Source organism: Citrus sinensis, chromosome 7, assembly GCF_022201045.2.
Source record: "Citrus sinensis cultivar Valencia sweet orange chromosome 7, DVS_A1.0, whole genome shotgun sequence".
Taxonomy (NCBI): domain Eukaryota; kingdom Viridiplantae; phylum Streptophyta; class Magnoliopsida; order Sapindales; family Rutaceae; genus Citrus; species Citrus sinensis.
This window is the reverse complement of record NC_068562.1, coordinates 14,818,715-14,824,714: the sequence shown is the minus strand read 5'-3', so window position 1 is coordinate 14,824,714 and position 6,000 is coordinate 14,818,715. Positions and strand designations below refer to the sequence as shown.

At 29.8% G+C, this 6,000-nt stretch overlaps 1 protein-coding gene across 1 annotated transcript in view; it reads right to left on the bottom strand.

The window, feature by feature from the left end:
* Positions 1–880: 880 nt before the first annotated feature.
* LOC102628173 (ceramide synthase LOH2-like) overlaps positions 881–6,000 on the bottom strand; it is a 113,692-nt gene continuing 108,572 nt past the window's right edge. The window contains exon 6 of the transcript XR_008056439.1: positions 881–939. The gene's annotated coding sequence lies outside the window, so the exon portion shown is untranslated. The remainder of the gene's footprint in view (positions 940–6,000) is intronic.

Sequence of the window (6,000 nt, the reverse complement as noted above, 5' to 3'; positions counted from 1 at the left end):
TGACTGTTACAAAAAATTCAGCACATCCCCTTAATCCTCTTGATTTTCATTTAATCAACAATCCCCCAACACATAGTACGCATAAAACTCATACAATAAGCTCAAGAATCAAAACTTTCCAATCCTTAATCACATAGATAAAACTCAATAACTGTTAAGTTTATACTCTAACTTGAACGTTCATGGCCGACCAAAGGTGGAAAAAAAAGTTAGCTCTTATTTTATCGTCAATTTCTATTTTATGCCTGCTATTAGTTAATGAGTTGGATGAAAATGACTAAAATGGGCTTCGCAAAAATTAGGCCCAACTACAAATAAATACAAGCGCCAATATAGTATCAATACTAATACTAAATGTTTGTAATAGTAATAAATAACAATAACAATAATAATCACTATAAGAAAACTGGCAATAGTTGACTGAAAAAAACTATCACAAAAGGGGTGGATGACAGTAAATTTATCTATTATCTATGTATCTATCACTCTTTTATGATAGAAAAAAATGTCATTAACTTATAATTATGTTACGAATTCATATGCCAGTCATCTTAAAAAATGAATATTTTAATTAATTTTTTGGCGCGAAAATTAAATTTTATCTTAAATTTTGGCGGAAAAATTATCTTTTACACGTACATTATTATCCAATTAATTTTAGTGGTTAAACTATTTTGTTTGTGATGGAATTAATAATTAAAATTTTTTATCATTAATTATTTTGTTTGCGACATAATTTATGACTGATTTTTTTTTGTCACAGGATCTAAATTTATATTAAAAGAAATTCTAAATTATTTTATTTAAATTTATGCATTCCTGCATATGAATTTAATCACAAATTCAATATAAACCAAAAGTTAAATTATACATTCTATCAAGTCTAAAAACACTTTATATTAATAACACCATCCAAAAACACTTGTATCCAACAATTAACTCCAGCAAATGCTTTAAATTTTACAAGCTATGAAGCCGTCAAATCTTGTAGTGCAAGACTTCTCCCATATTCTCAGTGAAATTCCAGTAGATAAATTCCTATTAAGTCCAGCAGTTTCTCTCAACCTGCAGGTGCAACACCAATTGACTAAAGCCAATAGTATCATTGTAAAGAATTATCTATTAAAGTAAAACTTTCAAGTTTCTGATGTAACTTTAATTAATTCTTTGCGGCAATAAAATGTGGAACCAAAAGGGTACCCATAAAGGCAGCTAACTTTCCTTCAAAGCTTAGGCATATGTGAATATAACTAATTAATTCCTTTACCCTTTTGTTTGATTTACAATTAATATCCAATTATAAGTTCATTTTATCTAGGTTTTGAAACAAGAACTTAAATATGGCTAAGGCTTAGGCACATGTGAATATAACTAATTAAGTTCTAGCAAAACTATTATATGGGATCAAGTTTCCTGCAAACTATCAAAGCAAAAACAATGATTATTTCCACAGAGGGAGAAAGACTACTGGGAATAATTGATGACACTAAATGAATCAAACTGATAATGGAAGCATCAAAATGCTTACCAGATCTTATATCTTCCCTAAGTTGACCACTTTTCAGCTGTCTCCAGATCATTGAGGATATGAGAACCCACCAGCATATCTGGACCACAAAGAGCGTCGGCAACATTGTATTGAACAAGTAGTAAATGAAAGTATATATGATAAGTTCAAGTAGAACTAAAGATCATAGTTGGAAAATGCAAATCAAAAAAGCAAATAAGCCAAAGAAACTGCTAGACGACCAAATAAGGTGGCATCAAATCATTTATCATGCAGGAAAAACTTGTACATTTGATGACCCAAAAGAGGAAGAATATTAATCGTAGAATGACCCAAGATATTGCAAATAATCCAAATATCACAGTTGCTCCAAGTTCATTCTCAAAATACTTAAAAAACTTTGGCAGCTTGAATCATTTTGCAGTTTCAAAAGAGAATAAGGGGTCATGAATATGATGCACCCAATGAAGAATTAAGGTAAACATCTTTACAATAACAGTGAAGCAGTAGCAATTAAAATATTCCAAATAGCTTAAGAAACCACACTTGTTTTCTATGTCACCTAACATAACTCATAAACTACTAAATTTAAATGATTAAGTGAACCCATAATATTTAATGCAACAAATTAGAAAAGAGTTACCCAAAGGCACAATGAAGACCAGGGAGTTACAGAAAATAGTTTACAATTGTCTGAAAACTGAGATGCAAGAACAAGACAGAAAGCTGGGTCTCTTATCTTATTCAGTGAATACCCTTTTACAACAGCTTAACTGTCTATTATATGCTTTTTCAGTGAATACCTTTGTAATACTCCTACAAAGAACCCAAAAACAACTCCAGCGAATGTCGTTACCATTAGCAAGTTTTTGTAAATACGCTCTAGAAAATATAAACCACAGAAACAATGTTTTTCCTCTTTCTTCCAAAGCACTGATTATTCTTTTGGCTAAAACAAACACTGTCAACATCTTTGCTTAAAAAAGCTACTCAATTTTTAATTTCTAGTACAATTATAATTCTTGAGATAAAATTTCAAATACTTAGATAATATCAATTATTTTTGGGTATCATTGAATAGAAAAAGAGTGTTAAACATATGTGCAAAAGGAAGAGACAGGTGTTTAAAGAAGTGAAATAAAGAGGACAAAAAGTTATTCCATATAAAAATCCAAAGCCAAATCCAAGTTAATAAGTTCCTGCAATAACTACATATATCGAATATAGAATACAAGAATAATAAGACACAAAACAAATCAACTAGCTTACTTATAATATGAGCTCCAGGTATAAACAGAGACATTAGATTACCTTACAAATGTTAGTTGCCGTATTCTAATTCCTTGCAGTTTTGGGGCCAAATAACAAAGTTAATCTCTGGACATGTTGCATAGATAACATGACAATTACAATCCACTTATGAAAGTGTTAATTAAAAACCTTTTCATGTAGTCACTTTATCAAAGATGTATGTTCAACCTACAAAAACTAAAAATTAAAATGAAAGATTCAACAGAATATGCCACAAAATAAAAACTAAGGCAATTTTTTTTCTTTAATGCATTCCATCAAACACCTAGTAGGCTTCGTTAGAAACTATTATTTCGTCTAATTTTTTTTCAGTCCAGAAAATACCAATATTAGCCCCAATAAAGAAAAGACTGCTGAATAATATCATCAAAATGCAAAGTTCATACGTTCAAGATGCATTCGGCATAGACATAAGCACTTGAATGTACATGAACATTTAATAGCTTAAGCTTTAGCATGTCAGTAGAGATAATTTGAGAAATAACCATGAATCCAGCCCAAAAATCAGAAAAAAAAGGAAAAAATTGACAAAATTTAGAAGACCTAACAACTTAATCAATTTAAAATCTATTTACAATCTCACGTATTTCTCTGAGAATCTAAATTCAAATCCATCAAAACGGAAATCGCTATCACAATCTCAAAACAAAAATCAACACATACGAAAATGAATTTACTCGATCTTCTATGATGAAAAGCAATGCAAGTCCTATGAACGGAAAATTTACCTCAGAGCAGCGGCGGCTTGGCCTGGCTTTGAGTGACAGTGATGTGGAGTTGTGGTGACATGGAAGCGTAACTTGGTGAGACTTGTGGCCTAGTTTTGCGCGTGCTTCGTCATCGTAGTTGTCATCAGTGTTCTAACGACAGCAAGAACACTATTTGAATACTGAAATCATAGTGGCATTGATTTCACAGTGTTAGTTGATGAGTGGCATGCGTTATGTGGTGAGCAATAAGTGACTAACTAACAGACTAAGTGAGTTCCGTGACATGAGAAAATTTTATGTCTTAGTCTAAAAGCCCTGTTTTGATTTTATTTTTATTTTAATAAAATATTAATTTAAAATTTGGTCAAACACGGTCAATGTTAAAATTCTATCACAAAGTTTTTGATAGAGTATATTTTTATCACTATCCTATCATAAATTCTCAATAAACACAAATTATATCACAAGTACATCATTAATCATTTGATAGACAATAATTTTATCACAACCCTGTCATACTCTTATGATATAGCGATTTTTATCATAAAGTGTCAGTCATCTATTATTATTTTTCTTATAGTGAATGACATAATAAAAAAATTTAACAATGAAATATGAAAATAAATCAATAACCATAATAATCCAATCAAATTAATACTAATAATTATTTACTTAATTTTTGGACACTACAATCCTAGATAAAGATAAAAGAATTAGATGAAACGACCCGCTCGAATTCTAAAGGTGAATTTGTCTATTTATCATCTAACTTGACTAGTAATAAACTAATTAATATGAATTTGCCGAAAAAATGGGGCAAAGTTTCCCCTACATTTATAACTTTTCCAAAGCCGCAAATGTATAAAATAAACACTTCTGAAATAGTTCATTATTCAACCAAATTCATCAATCAATCTCCTCAACTATAACACCAAATATCACCCAACCATTCTAATGTCAACATACATTAATCATCCTTAATCATCTAATCAAAATATAGTTATACAATCCAAAATGTCATAATAATAACATATGTCAATCCTAGGACCATCAAGTGGGAATAACTCAAAATATCTCTTATCACTAGGTCTCTCGTGTGCCTGCGAATCTCTTGTTTAGGTTTTGGGCTGGGGGGGATGAAGAATATAGAAAAATAGAATGAGTATGAAACTTTGTGAACTTAGTAAATGGATAATAGTTTTTTGAAAATAAACTTACTTTGAAATAATTATATCATCTCTATATATGATTTCATCAAACTATATGTAGGAATTGTTGGTTAAAAATAGTTTTATATTATAAATATTTAGATTGAAGTTCCCATACATTATATGAAATTATCATAATCTAGAAATCATACCTTTACTTTCTCGTAGAAGTAATTTAACTAAGTAATTTAGCCTTTGAAGTCACAATCCTTCACCACTAATCTTATTAGATTATGATCTGTCATCGATGATCTTATTAGATCATGATCTATCACCAACGATTTTTCAAGTTATGACTCAAATTCAATCTGCACTTGATATATGGGTGTCTTTATTACTACTATAAACAACTAACAATAGAAAAAAATTTCTCTCAAAATTAAAGAGAGAAATTTCTTTCTACATTTTGACCCTTTTTTCTTTTGTGAAAGAACAATATCTTTTTATATCGTGAGTGTAAGTTACATGAAATGTAACTTAGAGTTTTCCTTTTTATATCAAGGATTTTAATTTGGGGTATAAATAATAAATTGCACCAAAAGGGTAAACACTTTGCTGCTACTCAAGGATCTCTCTAATCAATGGTTGGAAGCAATTGAGAAGGCGGTCACTACTATGCACAAATCGATGCAAATTTGAGAATATTTTTTAACTAATATTTTATTTTTCAATTTTGTCTAATATGGAATTTCTTTTCCTCTACACTATCTAACATACTAAAATTATAGATGGTTGTTGGGTGATATACTAAAATTCTAACAAAATTTGGGTTAATATTTTATGGTAGTGCTTGGTTTGAATAAATGAGAGGAAAAATAAAAAGGAAAGGAAAGAAGAATTAAGGAGAGGAATTGGAGGGAGAGGGGAGTGTAATGACTAAGGACTATTTGATCTGGGCATAGAAAGCCAAGAGTTTGTATTTTTTAATTTTTTTTAATTTTTTTTTAATTTTTTTGATAAATTTATAATTTTTAAAATTTTATTATAATAAAATTAGGCTTGAAAAGTTGAAGCTAAAGGTTTAAAATTCCTAACATATGTAAGAGGTGGATAAGTAAATATAATTATTCAATATAATTAATATTTTAAAACTTTTTCAATAAAATTAGGGCTTCCCATGCCCAGGCTTATCAAATGTACTACTGAAGCCTGGATCTGGCTCGCCTCACTCTCGAGTAGGACAAAGCTTGGTTCGCATTGCCCATATGGGCTTTCCTACTATTTCTAGGTTTGATATAAAATTCTAAAGATAAAGGAAATTATT